This window comes from Athene cunicularia (genome assembly GCF_003259725.1).
Source record: "Athene cunicularia isolate RWA chromosome 5 unlocalized genomic scaffold, athCun1 chr5_part1, whole genome shotgun sequence".
Taxonomy (NCBI): Eukaryota; Metazoa; Chordata; class Aves; order Strigiformes; family Strigidae; genus Athene; species Athene cunicularia.
In genome coordinates, this window is record NW_020799101.1 from 5834120 (window position 1) to 5847982 (window position 13863).

Consider the following 13863-nt stretch of genomic DNA (forward strand, 5'->3'; position numbering starts at 1 on the left):
AGAAAAATAAATGGGAAGAAGAGAAATGCAAAAATCAGTCATCTGAAGAGTTGAGCAGGTGCTGAGCAAAAAGAACTTCACTAAAACTCAAAAAACTGAAACCAGCTGGAAAGTCACAGTCCAGCTACTGCTGTCTACTTTGCCAATGAGCTGGCAGCCCGGGATGCTCCGGGAAGCGGGATGGGGAGGGAGGCAGAGACCAGGGCCAGCAGCAGGCAGGGCACTCCCAGCAGTGCCTCTTCATCCTGCCTGCCCCAGGCAGGCAAGGCTGCGGCTCTGACTCTTCAGGCCCTCTCTTGGCTCTGTCTTTTCCTGACACGAGTGCCCAGCCCTGCAATTTCGGGTTGCTAATGCTTCATTTTGCCTTGAACTGGCAGCAGGCAGAGCCCCTTGTGCAGGGACACGCTGCAGTCATATTGGTGGGGTTGTTCCCTGCTCTACTGTCTCAGCACGCTGATTTCTTACTGCCAGCTGAAAAATTCTCCCCCAGTTGGTGCCTGTTCCCTAATATGTGTACAGCTGTACTCACCCTGCAGCCTGTTATCACCTGGATAGCTGATTGTTTGATCACCATGTAAAAATCTTGCCACTGAAATGATGACTTAGAGCTTATTTTTAATAGGTTCTGGGAGATACTTCTTGCAGTGACTGGGGATTTTGCTGGGTGAGTGGCATCCTGTCATTTTTTTCCTCCCTTCTTTTTATTCTGACAGTCTTGGAAATTGTGCTTTTCCTGCATGATGTGCCCTTGGAGAAGGGCATTCAGCATCCTGCATCTGTCACATAAATATCGTGCTGCGGAGTCGCGGCTCCTTCCCTGCTGCGTTTCCTTAACCAGCACCTATGGCAAAGCAGCGGGCACTGAGCCACGGATCAAACGTGGTACTTGCTATGAAACCCAGCATCTGCTTAAATAGCACTTACATCTGTTAATGCTGATTGTTTAATGCAGCTTTCTAGGCAGTACAGTGCCAGGTGCTGTAGAGTAAGGGATTCCTCTGGCCCATCAACTTTGCAGCTCAAGACTGAGGAGGATTTCCTGTTCTGTGCTCAGGATGCTGTGCTGTTGCCTCTTTCGATGCCAGACTTTGAACAGCTGATTTTGGTTTGCTTTGTTTTGTTTCTCCAGATCAATTAGCTAAAATCATCTTTGCAGTAAGTATTTTCTTTTTAGAAGCAGTCGCATTCTTGCCTCCTCTAATTTTGATGTTTTTCAGGGCAGGGAATGCTAGTGGGTTTGGTTAGGTCCTTACAGACCTTCACGGGGTCAATAGTGGTTGGTTTCTGCAAGTCCTGCTAAAACTAGGACAGTGCAGAGGGATGAGATGAGACCACACCACAGAGAAACGTCCTTTTGGAAAACAAAGAGCAGGAGCGTGAGTCAGATGGTGACAGATCCCTTTTCATGCTTGTAGCAACAGTTTTGCATCTTCTTGTACTGTTTTGGAAGGCAAAGAGCCTTTAGAGAGGAACTCTCTTTTTTTTATCTACACTGGGTCAGTAAATAATAACAAAGGACTGTTCATCCCTACCTACCTGGACTATTTTTGTTATCTTAATTGCTTCAATTCTCACAGCCCACACTTAATCTTTTCAGAAAATCGGAGCCTTGAACTTCATTCCAGGATCTTCAGGAAATCTCGCATCTCCCTGCCATTTCCCAGCCTCTCTCATCTAGGAGAACAAACCCTATCTCTCCCCGCCTGATGTAGTCTGAATTTCCTCAGGGATTATCTAAACAGAGCCCACGTGATCCATTTCTCTCAACCCCTCTACAAATGGGAAAGCATAAATCATGGGTCCCTACAAATAAACACAACTGGCAAGATGTTATTTTTCTCTGTCTGAAGTAACACCAGTTCTTTAATCTGCCGCCTCCTGGAAGCATGTCTGTTCAGAGAAAGTACAACCATTACAATATATACACAATGTTCTTCTGCCACTTCTCCTTGCAAGCTATAACGGGAACTCTATGCCAGAAACATTGAAAGAAATGCGGCCAAGTGAATACCTCTTACTGTTTTCACTTCTCTTCTTCAACTTGGCTTTGAAGCCAGAAAGCATTCCTGCTTGTAAGGAAAGAAACGGCCAGCTAAGAAAGGGAAAATCCAAGCTGTGAAATCCTGGTGCAGCTTGGTTTTCAGACTTGTGACTTTCGTTCAAGCGTCGTGTTATAGTTGGGGGGTGGTTGGGACATCATTAATGCTGAAAATATTCTTTGTAAACTGAAAAAAGGGTAAGTTCTTGCTGTAATGAAAACAACTCCAAGCTGAACACTTTAAAATGCTTCAAAAACTGGAGATGTTTTTACAGTTAAACCTCGTCTGGAGTTAATTTAAAATAATCATGTTTACATGGAGGTGAATTAGTGCACTGAGCTCTGCCAATGCCTCACTGTAGTTAGAAGTACACAGCCAAGAATTGTAACCCTGGTGATTCAGTCCCTGAGTGCTGTCCTCCCGGGTATGTGCAAGAACCCAGAGGCAGAAAGGCCAGTCTGGGGGGATGGTGAGGAACCAAAATCACTTTAATCAGTGATGAACCTTGTAGGAATATTCCAGGGGGAATAAGTGCTGGGTTCTTGCTTTGCCTTTCATTACAAAACAACTATTTCTGTGTATGCAAAAGGCAAGCCTATACAGAGCTAATATTGCTGTTTTTCTGTTGAGGGTGGGATGCAGTTTGATGGGCAATGGAGATGTCCACATGTCTGCTAGCCCTCTGCAACTCCTTATGTTTTTTTGGAACCGTCCCTCTAGGATGTGGGTCATCTCTGCTCTTGGAAACATCTCCTTTGGGCTAAGGTGGCTCTTTCCCTTCAGCATCGCTGGGTGGCAGGGATCAGGGGGTGGTAGAGTCAAACCCATCCCAAGGGTCTTTTTCCAATAGCGCTGTTGACTTGAGAATCTCCAAGTGAGCAGTTCCAACCTTTCTTTGAGGAGCGTTGTCTGCGAAATGTGTATTTGGAGTTAGCAGTGACCTGGATGGGTCCCTGCAAATGTTTCACTGTTCCCCTCCCACCCTTCAGTTCAGCTACTCCTATTTTAAGAGCTGTCTGCTTGAGAGTTAAAATGTACTTATGAGAAGAGTTTCACATCTGATATGCATGTATAATACCTGGGAATGTCTCTGGCACGTCTGTGCTGTGTGGTCCTTCCAGGAGCCTGAGAAAGCATTTCTCTCACTAAAATGTTGAATGGTAGGATTACTTCCCAGCTAAGGTCTGTGAGCAATTGCAGAGAGCAAAGCTTTTTGGTTTTGCTTTGATGGTCAAAAATGCAGTTGCCTTGAGTGTTGGCTGATACAAGAAGGAGCTTTATTTCAGGCAGCCTCTGCTGTTTTCAGTTAATTGATGCTCGTGGTTGTTGCAAGCCCCTTCCTGACCCTCAGCTTGTCTCATATCTCCGTCTGCCACTACTGAGCTGTTACCAGAGATGCCGTTCCTGCCTGGGCTCTCAGCCTGCTCCTGGAGATGCTGTTCCTGCTCAGCCCGGTCCTGGCAGACTGGACCTGTCCTTGCCAGGCTGTGTGTCAGCAGGGACACGCGGCCTGGCAGCTGCTCCATGCTGGAAACTCGGTCGTTGCCATCTTCCTTGTTACTGCGCCCTGTGCTGGCCAGGAGACGTCAGGCACGGGGCTGCCAGCTCGGGCTTTGCTCAGCCGCCTGCATTGCTGGGAGAAGGACATACAGGGACAAAGAGAGATGACAAGAAGTAGGGTGACAAACCGTACCCAGGAAGGTGCAATGCAGACAGGGACAAGTAGGGGATGTGTGTTGGCAGCAGAGCTGGCTGCTCACTTGTTTTGGTCTGGTTCTGTGCGACCACGAGATCGATTGCTCCGAGTGAGGCTACGCTGAAGGAAACTTGTGATCAAAGGAAGATAATTCTATTACAGTGGCCTGCAAATTCCTTTTTTGTGGGTATGGCTGCTGCTTAGTGTGGAGGATCAAATTCTTAGCTGATACAAATCTGCATGCAGCTTCATTGACGTTTATGCCACTACAGCCTTTTACTACATCTTGCGATTTACTGGGTCCGTTAGCTCCCTACATGGATGGTTCCCAAGCTGTTGTTTGCAGCCAACTGGAGTCACCACCACGGGTCCAGTTGGATGTCTGCAATCTTCTCCAGAGCATCTTCCATTAAAAACTTAGTCATTAGCCTGACTTGTATTCCACAATAAATTTAGTCTGTTGACAGCAGTCTGTGGTCCAAAAGTTAAGGATGCCACTGCTCTAAACACTCCTCGTTAATTTATTGGCTTTTAATTTGTGTAAATAAAGATTCTCATTATTCTTTTTTTGTCACTTGTGGGCCTGGGAAAGCTCTCTGCCAGCAGCTTTGCCCAGAGGTTTGTTTCTCCAGATAACAAATCTTGGGACCAGCAGCTGAACCAGGACATGCTGCCATCTTAATGAACTGCAAATTTAGAGCATCTTAGCACACTTGGAAAAAGTATGAATCATAGGTTACTTCTGATTTCTTTTTGTTTGTTTGTTTCAAAAGTGAACAAGTAGCCTGCCATTAGCTTTCTTTCAATGGTGACAGGTTAATTGTTTCAAAATGGGGCTGTGTAATACATTGAGCGCTGCAATGCGGGATCAGCTGGAACATCTGTTCCTGAACAAAGTTGTGTAAGAACATCACTTCTGAACAGAGATAAGCCGGTTCGAACAGGATATGAGGGAACCTCGCAAAGCTGAGAAAACTACTGTCATGACAGCTGTAAAACCAAAAACCTCTTGGAAATGCAGCTTGGGAACGCTGCTCTTAAACAGAAGCAGAGGAAAAACTGATCTGGGTTTCTAGGCAGGGCGCTGAGTCGCAGGGAAGCACAGTCCTCTTGCAAAGCCTTTACTGGTGTTAAAGTGTTCCTGTCTGCAAGAGCATTTTGTAAACTGAGAGATGGTTTAGAAGGCCAGTTCTCACATGAGGTAATTAGCTGGAAATTAAGATCATTTTTAGCAAAGGTGAGACATTTCTCACAGATTTTTCCTGCACTGTGGGGATCAGCTGGTGGCCGCCACCAGAAGCATGACCCAAAATCAGATGGATGCAGGACAGCTGTTACGTTTCATCTTTTTACAGCTATTTCTGTATCTTGCTAGGTATCTTTGTTAGGGAAAAGGTTGGTTTGGGGTATTTTTTTTCAAAAGGTGTTTGATGTAATGGGTTTTATTAGCTGTGATACTTTTGCATGGCAAATGAAACATCTGAAGGAAACAGTGCTCAGAAATTGGATAGTTTAAGAGGTGCAAAGCTGAACTCTTACAGCAAGGGATAAATAAGAGTAAAGGTAATGCATACATTTCTGACACAGCTCAAGTACCTGATCCAATGCTGGTTTTCCGTGACTTTGTCCCTGGGACTATATGAATTGTTTGGGCTGCTGCTGCTGCTAGTAAAACTGACACAGTATCCACACAAAATGGAAAATTTTTATGTGCAAATGTTTTGAGCAGCCTGAAGGAAGCTCTGAAAGGAGCAGGGCTGGGGACAAGCTTAGAAACGTGTATTGTATTTTGGATTACTGCAAAGTAATCCAGAAGTATTTTGGATTACTGCACCCAAACCTCAGTTTCACAAGATATTTAAAACACATGCCTACATTTAAGCATATGAATACTTGTATCAGCTTCAATGAGACCCTTCTCTTGGGTAAATTTAGGCATAGGCTCAGATGTCTCACCGAAAGAGAAATGTGAAAGGACTCTGCATACTTCCTCCTCAGAGCCCAAACAGTGACAACTCTGAGTAAATCCCTGTTGAGTAGATAAAGCAGATGAGTGCAAAAACCACTGTGATAAATCCTCTACCAGTTCTTAAATCTTACTGATCTTTAATCTGATAAATCTTCCTCCCTCAGACAAACTGATGAGTATAGTATTTCAGTTCTCAGACTGCGTGCCAGTGTGCGTAGATGTATTACATGCTGTGTCTCAGGGCAGTGAGCGTAGGCAGAAATGAGGAATTTGGGTTGTTCAGTTAGAATTAGACAGTTTTGAAGCTTTCATTAAGTCTATTATTTAACAGAGAGCTTTCTCGCTCTGCCAGAAAATTCTTCTTTAGAGGTGCTGTTGCTGCAAAGCCAGTTTACACGTGGATTCCTGATGCTCGCAGTGGAGATGAAATAAAATAATTTCTCCTGATACTCCCTGTCCTCTGCTGCTGTCCCGGCTGAGAGATTTGCTCCAGATGGCAGCGGTGGGTGGGAGCTCTCTGTGCCGGGGACGAGGAGGGAGGTGTGCTCCATGCCCTGGGCACCCTCATGGGCGATGTCCGGAGGATGAACGTGCCAAAGTCCCACCACCGTCTGCTCCAGCCAAGCTGAGAAATGGCTGAGAAAGGACCTCCTGCTCCCATCTCCCTGCCGGCATCGTCTGGTCCTTCCCTGCATCCTTCAGGCATCACCGGAGGTAATGGGGAATGATTGAAAATCCCTGGGTTTGTGCTTTGTCAGAGGATGGAGCAAACCATCCTATTTCCTGCCCAACACCCCCATGGCTCCCCTGTTGCTTGCCAGACTGCGCGGGTCCGTGCTGCTGCATATCGCCCTGCACAGAGGGGCTGGTAGCCAGCCTGGCTCTGAGCCCCAGTGGGAAACAACTTTTTAAAATAGTATGTTATATTTCAGAGCTCCTGATCAAAGATATTTGAGACGTGACAGATCAGGTTGAGTGGAGCGGTTCCTGGATGAGCCACCAGCATCACATCGAGAGGTACCGCGTCTCCGGGAGCTGATGGCTATCTGGGGATGACACCGGCTCTCCGCAGGGGTGTGCCACAGAGTTTCAAAAAGTAAGAGGGGGCTTGAAAAGCAAAGCCCCTCTATTGATTTCAGCTGGGAGAGGCCAAGGACAGGCAGGTGGCTGCCGATGCTCGCTGCCTGGCAGAGCCAGCATGAGAAAGGTGAGGCAGCCACAAGGCCCTGGCCCTTTCCCTGCTGCAGGCGAGAGGGTAACTGGCTGTGAAAACAGTCAGAGGGGACCATTAGGAGAGCTTTAAACAGAGCAGGTCCCCAGCTGTGAAAACTTCCCCACTGGCTAGAGAACTAGGGCTGTCGTGCAGACTGTGCTTTATGCCAGCTCCTGCCAGTGTTGTGTTGCCCATTGCCTGCTGGCCTGGATTCCTGGGGATAAATACTGGCGCTCACAAGGCCATGGTTAGGTGACAAACTCAGCCCATTTTACTGCTGCTCGCCATCACCTCTGCCTGTCCCTGCTGGTGTTCCCCGGGCACTTTCCCCAGTGTTGGAGTGCTCAGACCAGCCCGAGCCTTCCTTCACACTGGCTTGGGATTTCATACTCCTGCATCCCCTCAGGTCAGGTTGGGCTGCTCTGTCCTCCACAGACTGGGGCTGCAGTTAGCTGGTGCAGCACAGACTCCTTTATATCTCAAACATCCCCATTTTCAAGGGTGGTGGGCCTATGGACAGCAGCCAGGAGCTTCAAAGACCATTCTTCAGCAAGGTGCATTGAAGTCACCTGTATTCAATTTGCTCTTACTGATGAAGACTGGCTGCAAGGCCAAAATGTCTATATGAATTAAAATAATTTATTTTTTTCTAGATGGGCTGCATGCTCATACTGAGAGGAGAGGTTTCTCATGAGCTTCTAGAGTAGGGGAGCTTCATGCAGCAGCAGAGGCTGTTCCTGGTGACTCCTTTTTGTGAAGAGGATTTCAGAGGAGCCATGGCTCCTGCAGCCAAAAAGCAGTGATACAGGATCTTTCTGTAAAAAGATGATTTAAAACCTTTTACTTGGTTGCAGGTTAATAAAGGCAAAACAGAGGTGCTGCTTGGGGCATCAGATGTTGACTTCCCTGTGTAGAAGCTCAGGAGTTGGACTGAAGTCCCAACTTGGAAGACATCCCTCCATCAGGGGTGAGAGGTACTGGCAAAAAACCTCTGTTCATGCTTTTGTGTACGTCTGTTTTATGGTATTGCAGTGCTTTCTCTGCTCTCCACCATGCAAGCGCCCTCCAAGTACCACGGTGATTTGGGTGCTTTGATTTTTGCGTTGGGTTCCTCCTCACGCAGTGAGGAGATAAGATCAGCCTTGATTCCAGCCCTGTTTTCTGGCTGCGTTTCCAAAGTGCTGCTTTTGACCCCAGCGGCCTGTCGTTGCCAAAGCTCTTGCTAAGTGGCCTGGCTGCGGGCTGCTCACGTATCCCTATTGACCCACTCACACATCCAGCTGAGTTCATTTGGCTGCTCTGGCTATTTCGTCGATCCCCACATTAATCTGCTTGCAGACTCCTCTTTCAGCCACTTTGCAGCTTCTCGGTAGCTTTGCCTGGAGCAGAAACGTATTTTTCATCTTTCTGCTGAGTTTACATGAGGTGAATTTAGAGAGCTGCCAATGCCTGCGAACTTCGCAGGCTGCAGCAGAGGCGTTGCTACCTTTAAGTGAAAACCCAAGGCTGAATTGGTTTCCTCTTGTTTCTCTAATTGCCTCAGCACTGTGGGTTGGTATTTATTGCTTTTGTGCCGGTCCTTGATTTCTAAGTCTCTCTGTTACGTTATGCTGTTCCCATGAAACACAGGAATATCACTCTTTCCTTGGGATACACCAACAACTCGGGAAGGGGGCGAGTGTAACCAAGCAGATTTCCCACCTTCAGGAGCAGGAAAACTGCTGAACTGTTGCTTGCCTTTTGATAAGCATGTAGGCCGCTGTATAAATCATATTTATTGTGATTATTTCTCCAAAGACAGCCAGCAAAGAAAGACTTCTGCCTCCATTGTGCTGTAGATCCACGTGTTTGGCTTGGTTGACGGGGAGTCATTTGAAAGGGGTTGTCCTTGTCTTGTCCTTTGCCAATGCATTCTTTGCTGCTGAACAAAGAAAGAGACCCCTGCTCCTCCAAAACAAGTGGTTTTAAGTGGTTATAAGGCTATAAAAAAAGAAGAAAAAATGCTGGGAGAAATTTTGCAGAACCTCCGATGACATGTCTGTGACCAACAATGGCAAAATGCACTTGGGCTGCTCTTCTGAAGCTTTTGCCAGTGGTTAACTTCAGGCAAAGCCAACTTTCAGTCATGCTAGTATCAGTGGCAGTGCAGCCATACCTGCATGTTGGTCCCTGAACCCCCCTCCGGGTCCTTTTCAGAATGGGAACAAACAATTCTGTTATTTTTCTTTGTAACTCCTCAATTTGTTCTTGGCAAACATGGGCCAGCAAGAGAGAGGAAAACCCTTGGGTGCACAATGGGAAGTGAGGGCATGCTTGGTCGTGTGCCTGCATCTGTGCTAAATCGAGCTTTTTGAAGCCATCCGTGCGTGGAAGTCAATGTGCAGCAGATCCTTTGCAGGAGGGAAGGTGGGGGCTGCATGGCCGTGGCGGGGGCACAGTGGTGTTTTCGGGCAGGTGAAGGCAAGAGCGATGGAGCTGAGCTGCCAGTTTGGGCATTTCCCCTGGGCTCAGCTGCCCTGGGTTCATCAGGAGAGCGCCAGGGAAGCTGTTGCCTTTCTTACCCACTTGATTCCTCCTCGTGCTTTAAAGCAAGGGCTTTCTCCCCACAGTGCAGCTGTAAAAAGTATAGTTTAACAGCAGCCTCTTTATAAATTTTTATGCAGCCACATTCTAATTAAAAAACAAAACTCGTCAGAAATTGCTTTCCAAGGGACCTACCCCAAGTGGGGACTGAGGGCATTTGCTGTACAGCAGCCAAAACTTTTTAAAATGTTTGTTTTAGAGTGCAGCAATTTCAGCACAGGGGAATGGGCTATTCCAGCTCATGGGAATTCACTATTCCCTGCCAGGGATCCCTGAACAGTGCTTTGCTGAGGACAAAAATTCTTAAATGAGTACAAAAATCCCTTTTAGCTCAAGGACTCAGTGGATGGTCATGCTGGGAAAGTGAAGCATCAGCAGGGAAAGTTGCTCCTTGATGCTCTGGGCAGATGTTGGCATTCTGGAGACCCAGTCATCCCACAGGATTCATCCCGTGCCACTTCGTCCCCATCCTGGCGCATCCTAAAGACATTACAACACTTGTTCCTTGGTGACCTTCCAGGTCTCATAACAAGCAAGAAGTAGGGTATCACCCCAGAAATAACAATTGAAAAAAATGTGTAAGGCTGGGATCGGAAAATCCCTGTGTAAGGACAGGTTTGCTTGTGCTTCGCATTTGTTTCTGGCATTGCAGGTCTAGGGGTCAGTGTGCTTCCAGTGGTTTTCACCCCACAATCATGAGAACCAAAGGCTTGCTCTGTTTTGTTAATGGGAGCTGGTGTGATGTGATCCGAGATGTGCAGGTGATGCTTAGAGCTGTGCTAAATACAGTGACTTAGTACTGTGACATTTTTGATGACACCAAGTGACTCAGGTCAAGTGACTCTCTGTAGCCAGCAGCTGGTGGGATGTGCTGACAATATGGTCCTGGCTTGGGGCACTTCATTATTGGCATGGTGGCACCTAAATCACTTAGTTTTGAAGGGTCTTGTGAGTCTCCTGAGACCTTTACTCCAATGCTATCTTAGGTTTTAACATTTTAAAAGTATTGGCTTGTAGCCTGGTGCAGTGCCTCTCTAAGTTTTTTCTAGCTTAATTCACCTGGAGATGCTGGGCTCCAATTTTACTACTATTCATAAAGTAACATCAAAACCCCAGTGCTCCAGGTCTCTTGACAAACCTTGCCTGTTCATAGATGGGTTGCCACATTGGTCGCTGTAAAATAGTTGTACAAAGATCCTGCATCAGGGTGAGTGGGGCTGGTGAATCCCGGGGCTGCAGTGCCGCAGCAGAGACACCGCTCCCAGCAAGCAAGGAAGTGCTCCAAGGCAGCAGAGAAATTTAAGACCTTAAACCTGACTTTGAAATGCCTTCCAGTGTGGGGCAAGGGAAGGAGAAGTTTGAGGTGGGAGGTGATGTGGGACCATGCCCTTGGATGCCCACATTTTAGGGAGTGTCAGGGCACCACCTATATAGAGAGAGATATGTATATATGTGTGTATTATATACTGCAATGTCTGCCTGCAGGCGGCTGCTGACATGGGCAGACTGTCTCTTCCCTGGGAGGGAAAAATGAGCCAGAGTCTGCTGAGAAAAGAGAGAAGGATACTGAAGTCAATAAGAAAATTAAGGGGAAAAGAAAGGACTGATCTGCAGCTGGAAGATCACAGAATCCCAGAATCATCTGGGTTGGAAAAGCCCCTGAAGCTCCTCCAGTCCAACCATGAACCTCCCCCTGACCGTTCCCAACTCCCCCAGATCCCTCAGCGCTGGCTCAGCCCGACTCTTCAACCCCTCCAGGGATGGGGACTCCCCCCTGCCCTGGGCAGCCCATTCCAACGCCCAACAGCCCCTTCTGCACAGAAATCCTTCCTCAGAGCCAGCCTGACCCTGCCCTGGGCAGCTTGAGGCCATTCCCTCTTGTTCTATTGCTTACTACTTGGTTAAAGAGACTCATCCTCCCTCTCTGCCCCCTCCTGGCAGGGAGTTGCAGAGGGCCAGGAGGTCTCCCCTCAGCCTCCTCTTCTCCAGACTGAACCCCCCCAGTTCCCCCAGCCGCTCCCCAGCAGACCTGTGCTCCAGACCCTGCCCCAGCTCCGTTGCCCTTCTCTGGCCACGCTCGAGTCATTCAATGGCCTTTTTGGGGTGAGGGGCCCAAAACTGAACCCAGGAATCGAGGGGCGGCCTCACCAGCGCCGAGTCCAGGGGCCAGATCCCTTCCCTGTCCCTGCTGGCCACGCTATTGCTGACACAAGCCAGGATGCCATTGGCCTGCTTGGCCACCTGGGCACACTGCTGGCTCCTGTTCAGCCGGCTGTCAATCAACACCCCCAGGTCCCTCTCTGACTGGCAGCTCTCCAGCCACTCCTCCCCAATGATATTGAGGCACAAATTGTTTTTCTCTTCGTTTTTCTCCCATTTTCCCACCTGCCTGTCTGCCTGGGCAAGCTTTTGCCCATTCTGGCTGCCAACTTTCTTTCCTGCAGCCTGTTGCACTTCTCTGGTGCCTGGGAACCTCCTGCAAATCCTCTGCGTGGCCACGGCAGAGGAGTGCTGAGTTTGACGGTGCTGCTGGCAGCCGGCTGCCCATGAAGCAGCCCTGCCAGCAGGGGAACCGGCTGTGGAAAAAAAACAGTTGTAGATTTTTCTTGAGCCCCAAAGCCCTCCCTCCCACAACTGTTCACATAAATCTCACCTCCTGCTCACAGAGAGCGCCTGTCTTCTCTCGCTGCCCTCTCCCGCGCTCCCCCGCCGGCCCGCAAAGGCAGATGGCCATCAGTCAGGCTGCAGCTTTGCTGTTTCAGGATGCAGTATCAGACAGCAAGTTTTGATGCAATTGACTGCAAAAGGCCTGGAGAGCTGCAGAACCGAGCTGCAGTGATGGAGCCGAAGTTGCCTGCAATAACCGTAATAAAGCTGTGAGAATCTGCACCCCTGCCCCATCCCCGGCGGGAACTGCCTTTGGCCAAGGGCCCAGCGGAGATGCTGGGTGCTGGGAAGCATCATCTGGGAAGGCTTTGGGGCCACAGGGAAATGCTCTGAAGCTCTTCAAAAGTGGACCCTGCTTAGGGTAGAAAAAAGTGGCTTGATTTTTTTTTTTTTTTTTTTTTCTCAGGGCCTGTTTCCCTGCATTTCCATGTGACATGGCATGGCCTGACCTCAGCCGCCGGACAGGGAGGGGTACTGATGAGTGTGAGGGCTTGCAGCTGGCAAGAAGGGCTGGGAGGCTTCTGGGGTGCTGGCTCCCAAAATGGGGCAGGGGGAGGTATCACCCCCCCAACCCAGGCTGTCAGCTCAGAGCTCCCTCATCAGGGGCTTAAACTACATTTTTTTAATTCAAAACTTGCGTTTTCCTTGCAATGTAAGGGGTTTTGCTTTAGAGAAAAGGTTAATAGCTGTAAGCTACCTTTTATTTTCTGCTCCCCCACCTAGAAAAAGTTAGAGTAATCTCATTTGGAAAATAAAATTGTGGGGAAATGACGTGTCTAAGCGATAACCACGTTTTAATGGCCTGGTTGCTCATCACAACACACACCTTATGTATCCTGATCTTTTTATAAAAAGTCCTGTCCATGTTGTAAGTAGCTGCCCCAGCAGTTAAGGCCAGAGCCTGGGGAAAAATTTTCCCTTTTTTTAAATCCTCATCTGTACTTTGAAGAAGGCAGCATTTCTACTGCTGAGTTTGTTTTCAAATCAGGACCAGGCAGGGGCACAGCCGAGTTACTGGGGATCTCATCCTACTGTAGAATTATTCATTTTTTTTCATAAATATTCATTATCTTCTCTTTTTTTTTTTTTTAGGGCACTTTCTCCCCTGTGCTATTGGCTCAGCATCAGCAGGCCTGTCCGTAAAACTAACGCCACATTTTTCTTCTGGTCACCGAAATTTAATCTCGGGCTCAGACAGAGCATTAACAACCACCTGTGCACAGGGGACACATGCCGTTCATTTTATTGCGGTGCAGAGGGAAATGCCTTGTGCGCTGCTGGGTTACATGGTTCCCCCATCAGATCTATTATTAAAGATACTCCTGCCACCGAGCTCATTAAGAAATGAGTTCCCCAGCTCCTTCTCGCGTGGCCTTGCCTCTTTTAAAATTGAACCTTTTAATTTGAATGAATCTTTAATTCGATTCCATCTCCTTTCACGTTCTTCTTTTAAAGAGCTGTTCCCCAGGTTCCTTAGGCCGAGGAGTTATTTGATCAGGTTTAAAAGCGGATGTGTAACCGTGGAATTGATCTAATTTTGTTGATGTGGCTGCAGGATTTTATTGCCTTCTCGTAGCAGGGATGTGTAATCATAAAAGAGCGAGGGAATGGGAAGTCCTGGGGTTTCTCAGTCTGCACTGCTCATCTCCAATGGATTTAGCACATGGGGCAGTAAAGGGAAGGGCTCACTACTGGG